We start from the raw sequence: 13,179 nt of genomic DNA, 5'->3' as shown, positions 1-13,179 counted from the left end.
TAAAGCCTGAAATTTATGTTAAAGAAGAAAGCATATCTATTATTATCAGTACATAGCTGCCTGTTACTGAGTGTAAAACCAGATTTCTTGCTCCTGCCACTCAGCCTTCAGACACCTCCTCCAGACAGAAATTAGAGGTCCATGGGCAGCCAGGGGAATTGAGAATACTGAGGGGAATCAGCTACTCATGTCCAGCCTACTGAAAAAAACAGAGGGCAAACCCCATGTGACAGCAAAACTACCAGAAAACCGTAAAACAGTAAGGAAAAAACACAACCTCCAGGAAGAAAACCTCACACTGATGAATACCTTAGTGCTCACCCACCTCCACAGTTTTTATTTCCATTCCTTTCCACCTATTTCAATCTCCTATTTTTTTCAGCTTTTTAAAATTTCCATTACAGGACAGTGAGTTGTGTACAAAAGTCTACAAAATATATTCTTAAAGTTTGCCTCTCTAAATCTTTCTCTTCTTTCTCAAATGTCTGAAAATCCATGTCTAAGACTAAGCAGTATGCTCACATGAAGTCTGTGCCTTTGGATATATACTGATTACAGGTTTAGAGGGGATTATTCTCTTCCACTTACAGTTATTGTTTCTCTTCACTGTTGTGTACCTTGCCTTATTGTCTTCTGTGTTCCCCACAAAATTGAGCTAAAAGATATTGAACAACAACAAAAATTCCAAACAGCAGAGCAATTGCTTATTAAAAATAAGAAAACTGAAGTCTAAATCAACTACAACAAGAAAGCCTTGTTCCCTTCAAAAACCCATTCACAATTATGTGCTGTGGTGGTACCATGAGAAGCCAAACAGAAAAAGATGTGGCCCATCCAAACTTTACATTGAATTATTCTGTAGGGCAGAAAAAAAAATCGTAACTTCTGCCTCATCCAGAGCAATGAATTCAAATCATTCCTTCAGAAAAAGGCCTTAGGGTTACAGATGTAAATTGTTTACAATAGACCTAATAGATCCTCCCAGACTTCATTGTAGATATTGCTGATTGATTTGCTGTATTCAAGTGCAGCAGAGATTGTTGTGATATGAATTAATATTAACTGGTAAATAACATAAATGTGTCACAATCTGTTTAAGCCACTGGATACCCCTCCCCTTTAATTAGATCTGGCAATCTCCAAACATAATATTTTAAATGAGAAAATGATAAGCAACGTACAGAATGAACACCCTGATTTATTTAATGTCACTTTATTGGCTTCAATTTACTTTTTTTCTTAAATAAATGTCAAATTCAGTTGAAGATGATAAGTCTTGGCTATTGTTGAAAGGCAATTTTTTGTGGTTAAAGTTACTAATAAAATGTTAATCAGGCTTATTTCTTGCCCTGCACTATTAGATATTGCTTCAAAGCAAAGCTCCTAAGATTTAAAGACAGCTTAAGACCTCCCTGTGGCATTAGAAATTACACTCACTTTTTCTTCCTCCTTCTCTCGGATTGCTTATTCCATCAGGAGTAATTTACTCTAATTAGAGTCTGTGTGTTCTGAAACTGTAACTGTTTCTCCAGGACAAGTAGAACAATATTGTCTCTCTAGTTGCTATGCCTCTATCAGCTTCATAAGCAAACTTTAAACCTGAATAAATTAAACCTAGAACACAGCATTTGTCAGACTGGATCAGACAACTGGTCTATCACAGTGCCCTGCCTGCCATGGGCAATGATGAAATGCTTCGTGCTCTTGAGCAAGACCAAGAATGCCTGGTGTACCCAAGGCAATATTCTTCATAGCAAAGGGAAAATTCCTTCCTGGCCTCTGTAGGTGATGGATTATTTCCCTAAAGCTTAGGATTTTATTACAACTTTGCTTTGGCTTCTTTAACTAAAGAGGTAATAGATATCAAGTCAGAAATTCTTATATGTAAAACCAGACACATGCTCTTTATTCAACCTGATTCTTCTTTCCCAATGTGGAAACAAGTGTTAGGAAGTGGGTCATGCATAAATTCGCAGAAATCAAAACCACTCAAATCAGTGAGTGTAGCATCTGAGGACAGTCTGTGGCAAACTGTCATCTGTGCCTTCTTCTGTAGACTTCACCATGGCCTCATCAAGATTACCAAAGGGTTTCTTGTTCTTTTGGTAGGGTAACAGCCCCACTGCCCACTCAAGAATATAAATTATTCATTTTTCTCCCTGTCATTTTCCATAGCTATGACTGCTTTAATAATGTGAGGTGTGAGGGGAGTCTTGGTTTGGTTTTCCATCTTTTTTTTTTTTTTTTTTTTTTTTTTTGTTTAGGCATATAATAACTCCTCCTTAGACTAAGGCATTCCTGGGTGATATAATTTATGTATTTATAATACATATTCTCAAGACAATTATTTCAGTCACAACACCATTTGCCTTAAAATTAGAGGATCAAAGTTATAAGACATAATGAAGCAAGAGAGTAATATTCTTTCAACCAAAATGTCATTGTTATGACTTTATCACTTTCTGTCTTTTTAAAAAAATTATTCTCTTGTTTGAGAAAATCCTCTGTGTGTTTTCTTTTCTTAGCTGAACTGTCACAAACAGCACAAGTAACATCAAGCAGAAAACTCACACAAGAAAGCTTTTTCCCTAGAAAAGCCATCCTCTTTATCCTTTCATGGTTTCTCTTCTTTCATATTAAAAAAAAAAAAATCCACAAAACCCCTACATAACAAACCCACAAAAAATCAGTTATTTTCAGTTCTTTTCACACATGACCATTACACTTGGTCGAATTTCATAGGCATCATGCTGCTCAGGGACAGGGTGTCTGCATCTGCATAACTCTGGATTTTAATTGCGAAATCATGCTAATTAAGTAAAAAAAACCATTAAAGACTGTTATTAGCAAGTATCCAACTCATTGCATACTCTCTCATGCAGATCATTGGCCTATATGTAATGTGACCCTGACCTAAGCCAACTCATTGATTTTTCTTCAAAATCGAGATTCAAAAATTGCCTTGTTCTCCTTCCTTTTACTCAAATGTCCTTCTGTCTTAAGAAACAATTTATTATCTTTATTTTTTTATTTTCCTTTGCATCAATAGTGCTTTACAAAAGGCTTTATAGTCTTATTTGAAATAAAAATCAACAGCAGTTATATTTTTGATCCTACCTTTATTTTTTCTTTTAAATAGAAATTGAAAAACACATGATCCCATCAATTAAATTACAAGCAATTTTTTGCTCCATAAACTTAGGATAGTATTACACTATGTCTAAAATTTAAGACAGTGCCCAGTGATCAAAGCAGAAACAATGTCTTTTAAACTTCAGTTTTGCCTTATATCCTGAGCTGCTTAAATAATGACTTTCATTTCAGGGTTTATGTTTCTGGTCCGCTTTTCAGGTGAAGTTGCTTAAGTTCAAACTCGGGAAAAGAACACTTTTAAAAGAAAACTTTTAAAATAAAGCTGTTACTCCCTTATTTTTTCTCAAATATGCATGTAAAAGCAGGAAGTTTTAAATGTTTGGCTAAGAAAAAGAGAAACAGCTTTGAAAGACATAAATAGCTCAATAATAGTTGTAATCCTTCCATATAGGAGAGGTGTAATTATGACTGGTCCAGAAAAGAGGGTGGCAGTGGAAAGGCTATTAATGGGGTATTTATAAAGAAGAAAACAATATTTCAGAATGAAATAGCACTACACTGAAACAGTTGCAATGCTCCATAAAATCGCTGGAATTGAGCAACATATTAAAAACGCCACGTATCTCTTTTTCTTATGACAAGAAAATACATCTAACTTTGAAGGATAATGGCACCTTTTATGGCACATCCTTCATGCACACAGTTGCATCACCTTCAAGAGTGCACAAATTCACTTTTAAAAGTTTGTGTAGGGCCTTGCAAAATAGATTACACATTCAGTGAATAGTGAACCTGTTGTAATTCTAAGAGGAGTGAACAAATAATTTACAGTATTACTGGATGAGGCTAGAACCATCTTAACTTATGCAGGTGTTAAAATTTGCATTAAAAAGCTCAGAACAGATGTTAGGGGGTTTCTCAGCATATAAAGAATGCAGAGCATTACATACACTTAGGCTTTCTCTTACATGAATAACTTTGCTCATACACTTTGGTATATGTCTTCTAAATATGTACTTACTATGTTCACAAGGAATTTCTAGGATAAAATTTTATGGAAAGGATTTCTGCATTGATATGACATTTAGCCCCTAAATTTATTCTAAACTCCACTTTTGGAGACCCAGATTTCAAGGAAGTAAAACCAAAACAGACATACCATGTATTTTCAATACAAAAAGGAACATATTGTGGGTGATAGATATATTTCTGAGCATGTCAAGTTTGCAAGCACAGAGCTCAGGCAGTAAGCTTTCTCTAATGCCAAATACTTTCTTATCTTTGAATGAATGTGACAAAAACCAACAGAAAAAAAAAAAACCAAAAAAAAAAACAAAGCCAAAAAACACTCCAAAAAACCAAAACCCCAAAACCAATAAACAAACAAAAAACCCATGAAGAAAACAGTCAGTCTAGGAGTTACTCTTGACAGTCACAAAGACGTGTAGGCAAGATGCAGGACATCTTAAAAGCACTTTCTGTCCTTGGTGGACTTTTCTGTCCTTAGTAACTGTGTTACTAAGTCCTTTCCTTAGTTAGAAGGAAGAGTGCTCTGCAGTATAACACACTCTTTAATAAGGAATGAACTTAGTAATGATGTGAATAACAAAACACAGCAACAAAGACAAAATTCACAAATCCAACTTTGCAAAGTTTTAGAGTGGCTAAAGTTCTGAAATTACTTAGTTTTTAAAAATCCCATTCAGTGAAACACTCAGCATGTTTGAGTGCAATTTAGCTCTCTTGTTATCTCTGGTTATTAGCTTGATGGAAGCTGATGAATGTTAGCATCTTAACAATTTGGTAGTTCATGCTGTAGCACTGAACCACAGAGGACATTAATTCACATGGTGACTTTTGGAGCCAGACTATAAAACCTCATAAATATTATATATTCCACTATTTGCTTCTTATAAAGGGGATTACCATATGAAAACCCAAATATTGGCTGCATGTAAGGGAAAGAAATCAGAGTATGCAAAAGACAAAAGTTTGTAAATTTGGGAGGCTAAAGAAGGAAGAACACAAAGTTATTGATAACTACTTTTCTCTAACAACTGCCTGGATGTTTAATGCTTGCAGTTGCAAACAGAATAACCCTCTGTCCACTCAAATTCACACCTTCCAGAAGATATATTGTCATTAAAATAGTAAAATTCTGTAAAAGTTCAATAAATCAATCTGCAAGTTACCTTCCTGTCTGAGGAGAGCATTTCTCTAAATGTTACCCAATCATCTAGCTATTAATGCAGGCGTGAACTGAGCCTTAGGACTTCAGTCTCAAATAATGAACTTCAGAATAACTACAGGCAAGCTGTGTATGTGAGTGTGTGTGCATGCATGTCTGTCTCTGTATATATTTACATTAAAAATAGCTCATGTTCCATATTTGCTGATTAATCTCTCTCAACTAATCAATTAAGAAATAAGCAACAGAATATGACTTATTTTTAAGTCAAATAAATAAGTGTCATCCTTCTTTTCATCCAAATTCCACCAGTGACTCCTAGAAACACTGATTTAAGGAATCTTTTTGGTATGTTTATTTAAGCATATTTCTTTATCTTATCATTTCAAGCATCACTGAGGGTATTTGATTGTCCTTTCCTGAGCTGTTCAGAGAGCATCATTATCCTCTCTGATTACAATTCCCAGTTTAGCTGACTGTATCACCTTCAAAACTTTATTTGAGAACTTAGCTAATTAGCCTTTGAACCACTAATTGGCTATTATCTGCAGATCTCTTTTCTTTTTCTTTCACAGAAGGTTTTGTTCCTTTCATTATGGGAACACAGAAATTGCCATCCTGGGACAAAACAATGGGTCACATAGTCTCCTATCCTCTCTCCTACCAGAGCAAAGACAAGACCTCTCAAGCAGGTGCTCAGCACCCCGAGCCTGCTCCTGTCATTATCTCATCTGCAAGGTTTCCACTGAAATAAAAGGCACGGAACATTTCTCCTTTGGCTGCAGGTGTGCTTTGAACAGATGTCTTCATTGAACTGTCCATGGTGACATTTTAGGGTTTTCTTTCCCTGAGAGATTACAGCTAATTCAGAACTTAATCACATGTACAGTGATTATGTCATTCCCAATAAATCTAGTAAACAGTGTAGATGTCATTCCCAAACAGCTCATATGTACTGGTCTGGGTACTGTGCCCCTTAATGCCGCTAATTACAAGTTGGCTGTGCAGGCATACATCTTCTTGTCAAAGAGGCAAATTTAAGCTCTAAACTTTCTCCCAGCCAAGACATCTCTTTTGATTTCAATGCAAAACTTGCACTTTTTAGCCTTACAAGAAATTATAATTATTTTATCATAACAGCCTGATATATTTTGCTTTATTTTAAAGAAGAACATCTCTCATATTTCAATGATAAACCATAAGAAATTACAAATCATCCTCTTTAAAACATTTCAAAAGCTTGATTCCCTGTATTGCAAACCTTGTCTCTTTAAACTTTTTGAACTAGGCTCCAGAGACTCGCAACCCACATGAAAAAACCCAAGTTGTTTTTTTTTTTTTTACAAGTGTTCAGTGGACTGCTGAAATAATGAGGGGATGGCTTATTTATCCATCTTCAGATATTTAAAAGTCTGAGTTATCCCTCTGGAAAGATAAAACTAAAAAAAAAAATAGTCAAGTGCAGCTCTTTCTTTCAGTAAAAAAAAATGAATGGAAAGAAGAAAGAGGAGTACCCCTGGAACACCGATCCCCACAATTCAAGATGTATACAGACTAGAGAGGGTCCAAAGAAGCGCCATGAAGATCATCAAAGCACTGCAGAACCTTCCCTGCGAAGAAAGACTGATCGAATTAGGCCTTTCCTCCATGGAGAACAGAAATGTAAGTCAGGACCTCATCACAATCTTCTAGCATTAAAGGGCAAAGAGGGCAGAAGCTCTCTCTCCACAAGGAGCCACCTGGAGAACACATGGGACAACCGGCATGAGGTTGCAAAAGGAGGTTTCACGCTGAAGAAAGAAATTTTTCTTTCACATAAAGGAATTTTTACATTGAGAAGAGTCAGTCAATGGAAAATCTCACCAAGGATGTGCTGGAGGCACCATTGTTAAATCAAAATCTGATTGCACCAGGTGCTAATTAATCCCATCTAGGCTCCCTTTCCCACAGATTTCTGGACCAAATGATCTGCTGGCGGTCCTTTCAACATGGACTTTTCTGTGACTGATTCCATGATTCTAGGAAAGAGTAATGGAAAAGAGAGAAAACTACAGAGGAAAAAAGAAAAAAAGAACAAAAAACAAGGAGGGAAGAGCAACAAATTTTTCCAATAGCACAAAGTGGAATACTGCAACAGGCTGTACTCAGATATATAAAGTTCTCCACAATGCTCCCTCCATACAAAGTATGAAATAACTGCTACCAGTGCTTGGGCTTCATTTGAACTCTAGATAAAATAAAATCTAGCATTCACCTTCTGGTTGCCAGGGCTGAATAATTCCAGAGACCTTGACGTAGTTTCTGTAGGTCATTACACTAATTTAAATTCACAATGCTTTCATCTCTGCTTTGAATGTAAAGTACCTCGCAGTCAACTGTGCTGCATTTCCCTCTAGTTTCAGTTATTTCCCTCTCAAGTACCTCACAATTCATTCTCTTCTTGACTACCATTTTGTTCTCAAAAGAATGCTGAGGCATCCAGTTTAAGATTAAAAATAAAGAACCTGCAGGACTAAATTTAATGACCCAAATAACTAAAGTGGTATCTTTTGGCTTAAAATTAATTTGCTTCCATTTATGACAAGGGAAATGTTGAAGTTAATGCAAAATAAATTACATTTAACCTAAGAAAAACTATATTGCAGTTTCAGCTGTCATAATCGGTCCATGTGAACAAGTGCACACTCTTGATCTCCAGCATATACAAAAATATATTACTTGGTTTGACTAAAGGTCAGTTCATCTCAGCTGATACTTTTTGCCCAAGTGGGCAAAGAGTATCTTAAATGGTGAACCTTTGTCGGATCTCAATATCTCAGTCCTGAGATGCTGAGCCTCCGAGACCAGCTTGGGGGTCTCGGGAGTCCTGGAATGTTGCCAGAAGTGTCTGGTAGCTGGACTTTAACCCTACACAGGAGACGACAAGGATGAGGGCTTCACAGGGCTTCACCGGGTGAGTGGTGAAGGGATTAGTTAATTAGAGGGTGAGACACAAGGTTTAGGATTTATGTACAGGGGGGTTTAGAGGAGTAAGATGGAGGAATTGGGGTGTGTCCTGTCCTCCTCCTTCTTCCTCCTCTCCTCCATCTTCTTTGGCCACGGTGGCACCTTTCTATTGGTTATTACTAAGAGTACACCGAGTTATAACAATAGATGGTATTGGGGAAAAATGATAAATATTGTATACGTAGCAAAGGGTATAAAGATATGTGGCTGCCCGGAGGGCACGACAGAGTGTGCCCATGGCTGACTGCTGTGCGGATCTCTGTTGGGCTGAAAGAACATCTTTTAGATAAACAATTAATAAACATAAAACCAGAAAGAAGAACTGAAGCCTCTTCTCGTCCTTTGATACGCGTGGTGCCCCAAGGCCACCCCGGGCCTTTCAGGCCCCTCAAACAGCCGAGATAAACCGGCACTTGGCGTCCCTGGGTGGGCACACTCTCCCAGGAACAACGGGAAATTTTGTCCGCCCTACAGGGTGTGACTGAAACATATACAGAGGGAATTCCAAAGAAAGAATTAAAACAATTATTACTATGGGCAAGGCTAAACTACCCACTGGCAGAAACGTGCCTGCTATTTGAAGTGGGGTTTTGGCAGGAAATAAATAGACACTTATATTTCTTAGCTACTAAAAAAGATGAGACAGCGTTGAAGCTGCTGTCTCCTGCAAGAATAATGCTGGAAGGGATTTCTATGCAAATGAAATTCCAGGACCCCCGGACGCAGCAGACGTCCGGGGGGGAGGCGTCTCTGAAAGAGGCGGCGGGCAAAGTCCCGGGAAAGAAAAAATTAGCTCTGGCCTTAAAAGGCCAGGAAGAAATAACCCCGAGACGCACCAGACGTCCGGGGGGGGGGACTCTCTGAAAGAGCGAGGGGAGCAAGGCTCCAGGAAAAAATTATTAGCTCTGGCCTTAAAAGGCCGAGTGGAAAAGTGCTCTTGGAGAAAAAAGAGCAAGAAATATTATTAAAACACCCGGTCCCAAAACCCAGAAACCTCGGGAAACTCCCAAAAAGCGTCCAAAAAGTCCAGAGAGCATGGAGGACTCAGGAGCAGAGGGAGAGCAGGGGGGAGGTGAGAGGGGACCGGGGGAGGCGCTTTCTCGCAGCCAGGCAGCGGCGGAGCAGGCGGGGAGCGCGGGTAAAGAAAAAACAAAAGACGCGTGTTCAGATACGGCTTTGCTAAGCTCAGGGCCGGGGGGTGCAGCGGCCCCGGGGGCCGGCAAAGTAGCAGAAACGCGCGCGGCAGGCAAAACTCGCAAGAACCCGGGAGGGCAGAGTCACATGCCAGCGCAGAAGGGGCGTCCGACATGGGCAGCGGCATGGGGGAAATTGCGCAATCCCAGAAAGCTGCGGCGAGACGCAAGAGGCGCGCGGTTGTGACGCAAAAAAAAAAAAAAACCCGGTGCGAGTCGCGGCGGGCGCGGGTGCCGGCGGGGACGGCCGCACACACCGACATAGGGCCACACACACACACAGCGTCGGAGGAGGAGGAGACAGTCCGGGGCAGACCGAGGGGGGAAAATTCAGAGGCGGAATAAAAAGGGAGAGGAAAAAATTACCTCGGGAGAGACACAGAGCAGCTCGGAAAGCACGCATGCGCCGAGCGCGGGCGGGGGCGGGCCAGACCCCCGGTGACGTCTCAGGTGAGGAGGGGCCCTCTCCAGACTTGGTGCCTTTGGTAAAAACCCTCGGGGTCCTAAGCCTCTCCCCTCCTGGGGAGGCTTGTGTGTGTTCTAACCCTATTGACAGTTGAATCAAAAACTAGGTAACCCCTGAGTGCACAACATACCAGATCGGTTCAGCGGAGATACAGCATCATTTCGTAACGACTCTGCAACTATGCAACGATTTTCCTCAACAAGATATAAGAAGAAACGAATACTCAGACAAAAGTCGGGACTCAGACTGCAAAGGACAACTCAGAAGAGAAACAAGAGAAACGAAAGACTCTGGGGGGTTTTCCCTTTGGGGTCTTGAATATTTCTGTATAAGAACGAAAGACTCTGGGGGGTTTTCTCCTTGGGATCTTGAATTGCAATAGGCAATGGGATAAATTTACCTATTACAGGGGAAACTGACAAAGGATCATATATTGATCAGCTGGCAGATTTTTTTGACATTTCTCCCATTTGGAGAGGAATTTTAAGGGTGGATTTCTTTGACATTTCTCCCATTTGGAGAAGAATTTTAAGGGTAGGATTTTATGTTTTAATAGTTTAAGGTTTTATATTGTAATAGCTTTTCTAGTCCTCATCCATGTCGTCCCAGATGCCATGAATCGGATTGTAAAAGAGGTTTTCTTGGGGCAAACAGAAGGGGGAGATGTCGGATCTCAATATCTCAGTCCTGAGATGCTGAGCCTCCGAGACCAGCTTGGGGGTCTCGGGAGTCCTGGAATGTTGCCAGAAGTGTCTGGTAGCTGGACTTTAACCCTACACAGGAGACGACAAGGATGAGGGCTTCACAGGGCTTCACCGGGTGAGTGGTGAAGGGATTAGTTAATTAGAGGGTGAGACACAAGGTTTAGGATTTATGTACAGGGGGGTTTAGAGGAGTAAGATGGAGGAATTGGGGTGTGTCCTGTCCTCCTCCTTCTTCCTCCTCTCCTCCATCTTCTTTGGCCACGGTGGCACCTTTCTATTGGTTATTACTAAGAGTACACCGAGTTATAACAATAGATGGTATTGGGGAAAAATGATAAATATTGTATACGTAGCAAAGGGTATAAAGATACGTGGCTGCCCGGAGGGCACGACAGAGTGTGCCCATGGCTGACTGCTGTGCGGATCTCTGTTGGGCTGAAAGAACATCTTTTAGATAAACAATTAATAAACATAAAACCAGAAAGAAGAACTGAAGCCTCTTCTCGTCCTTTGATACGCGTGGTGCCCCAAGGCCACCCCGGGCCTTTCAGGCCCCTCAAACAGCCGAGATAAACCGGCAAACCTTCAGCCAAAATATAAAGCCTTTGGATGTGGTTTTCTCCACTTCTCACAAAGATGCTTTCCCATGCTTCTTTTATGCAATGTGCTTCTGCATAAAGTCATGTCCAGCTGTAGAAAGTGGGGATGGTGTTTCAGGTCAGCCATCCTGGGACCCAAATAACCCCTGCCTAATCCTCAGCTCCTATTGTGGTGTTCTGATAGGACAACATGAGAACCACTGCTCTCTCTAGTTTGGAAATCCTTGTGGAGATTTATTTTCCCTGCCCCATGCGAGCTGTGCCCATGGCCTTTATATCTGAACCAGAAGACAGGCTTAAAATTTTTAGTATATGGCTTTCAACTAAGGAAGGTTGGCACTCTTACCCAGGTCCACTTCAAAATTACTAAGACTGGAAAGATGCTAAACAGGCCTGAACAGAAAATACAGTCCCAACACTCAATAACAGAAACACACATCCTGAAAAACCTCCAGAATGAAAGTGCGTTGAAAATCGGGTAGAAAATTGGGCAGGGGAACAATTGGGTTTGGTTATCAGAGCTCCTAAGAAACCACCCTTTCATTAGCAGAATCCTGAAAAACAAGTGAAGAAATACCCTCAGGAGCCACATCTTTCTTCAGAGAAGGAATGACAAATTTAAAGAAAACATAATAAGAAAAGTGGAGAGAGGCATCTCTGAACTATTTGAACAGCAGGAAAGAGAAATGGCACAGAGAAAGTCCATTGAAAAAAGAATCAAAAGAATAAAAATCAAATGAAGACTAGAAATTACCATTGCAGAAGTTAAGATTTTAAATAGCTTTCAATAAGACTTCATCTTTTATCTTTCTTTTCCTTGCTTTCTTTTACTTTCACTCTTGCATTTTTTATAACTTCCTCTTTCCTTTTTTTACTTTTTTTTTTTTTTCTCCAAATTCCCTTCTCACACCCTTGCATTTCACAGCAGCATGTGCTGGTTTCAAGTATATATTCCTTCCCTACACTACTTACTGATTCCCACACTGTGTTCCCAGTGAACAGTGGGATATTTCTCTATCAAGCCTAATGAGAAAACAAAAATGTAAAATAACATAATATGCTACTTGTGACCTCTTATGCCACTGAATAAGGACAGGCTAAGCATACAAATTATTTTCTTAGAAGGCCTTTAAAAAATGCATATCTACTTTTTTCTTCCAACTGTCAGGTTTTATCCATTTAGAGAAATTTCTCAGAGTACTTATAGCAGTCATACATATCCAGCAAATAGATGAGTTTTGAAAATAGTCCCAGGTACAATTTCCTACAAGCATTATTTGGATTGTCAAATCTCTCCCTATGAATTGTTTCCGAATACTCCACTTTCGTAGACTAACAATGTCTTCCATCAGTTTTAGCTAGACAAATAAAAGATAGCTACTTTCCCCACCACCAACAACATGATTCTGTCACCAAGATCTTCTTACTGTGTGAATTTATAGACACATGTTTTTTACTACATAATTCTTTCAAGTACTACAGATGAACTAATCCCTTTAAAGGTTTTCATAAGCATTTGTTTCAATTCCTGGAAGAAAGAAAACTACAATTTAGTGACTCTATTCTCAAATGGTCTCCATAGTAACATATACTACATTAATTCTCATTATGAATAATTTTATTTACAATTTACAAAAGTGCATTCCTTAGAGGAGTTCTTTTTTAAAATATACTGGTTTACAAAACTGGAACAGTTTTGGTCAACTGAACATCAGGTTTTTTAAAACTCTATTACACAAACAAGATTAACCTTTTGTTTTTCAGCTCTGCATAGTGTACTTTACTGTAAGCACTTTCATTTTAATTTCTACTTACTTGTGTAAAGTTTTGAGTAGACTTGTTTCAAAACCTACCATAACTTTTTGAAGGAATGAAAAGATTTTTAGATGGCTGCCACTGGTGTCATATGACATACCTAACCATTTGGATG

At 39.3% G+C, this 13,179-nt stretch overlaps 1 protein-coding gene and 1 long non-coding RNA gene across 3 annotated transcripts in view; one reads left to right on the top strand and one right to left on the bottom strand.

The window, feature by feature from the left end:
* The window catches only part of GPC6 (glypican 6), a 736,313-nt gene that overhangs the window by 274,771 nt on the left and 448,363 nt on the right, over positions 1-13,179 (bottom strand). The window lies entirely within an intron of this gene.
* On the top strand, positions 9,132-10,967 carry LOC141728233 (uncharacterized). The gene is made up of 2 exons (XR_012579097.1): positions 9,132-9,930; positions 10,053-10,967. It is a non-coding gene; the product is annotated as an uncharacterized LOC141728233 (long non-coding RNA).

Source organism: Zonotrichia albicollis, chromosome 2, assembly GCF_047830755.1.
Source record: "Zonotrichia albicollis isolate bZonAlb1 chromosome 2, bZonAlb1.hap1, whole genome shotgun sequence".
NCBI classification, from domain to species: Eukaryota; Metazoa; Chordata; class Aves; order Passeriformes; family Passerellidae; genus Zonotrichia; species Zonotrichia albicollis.
This window is presented reverse-complemented; position numbering and strand designations above follow the sequence as displayed.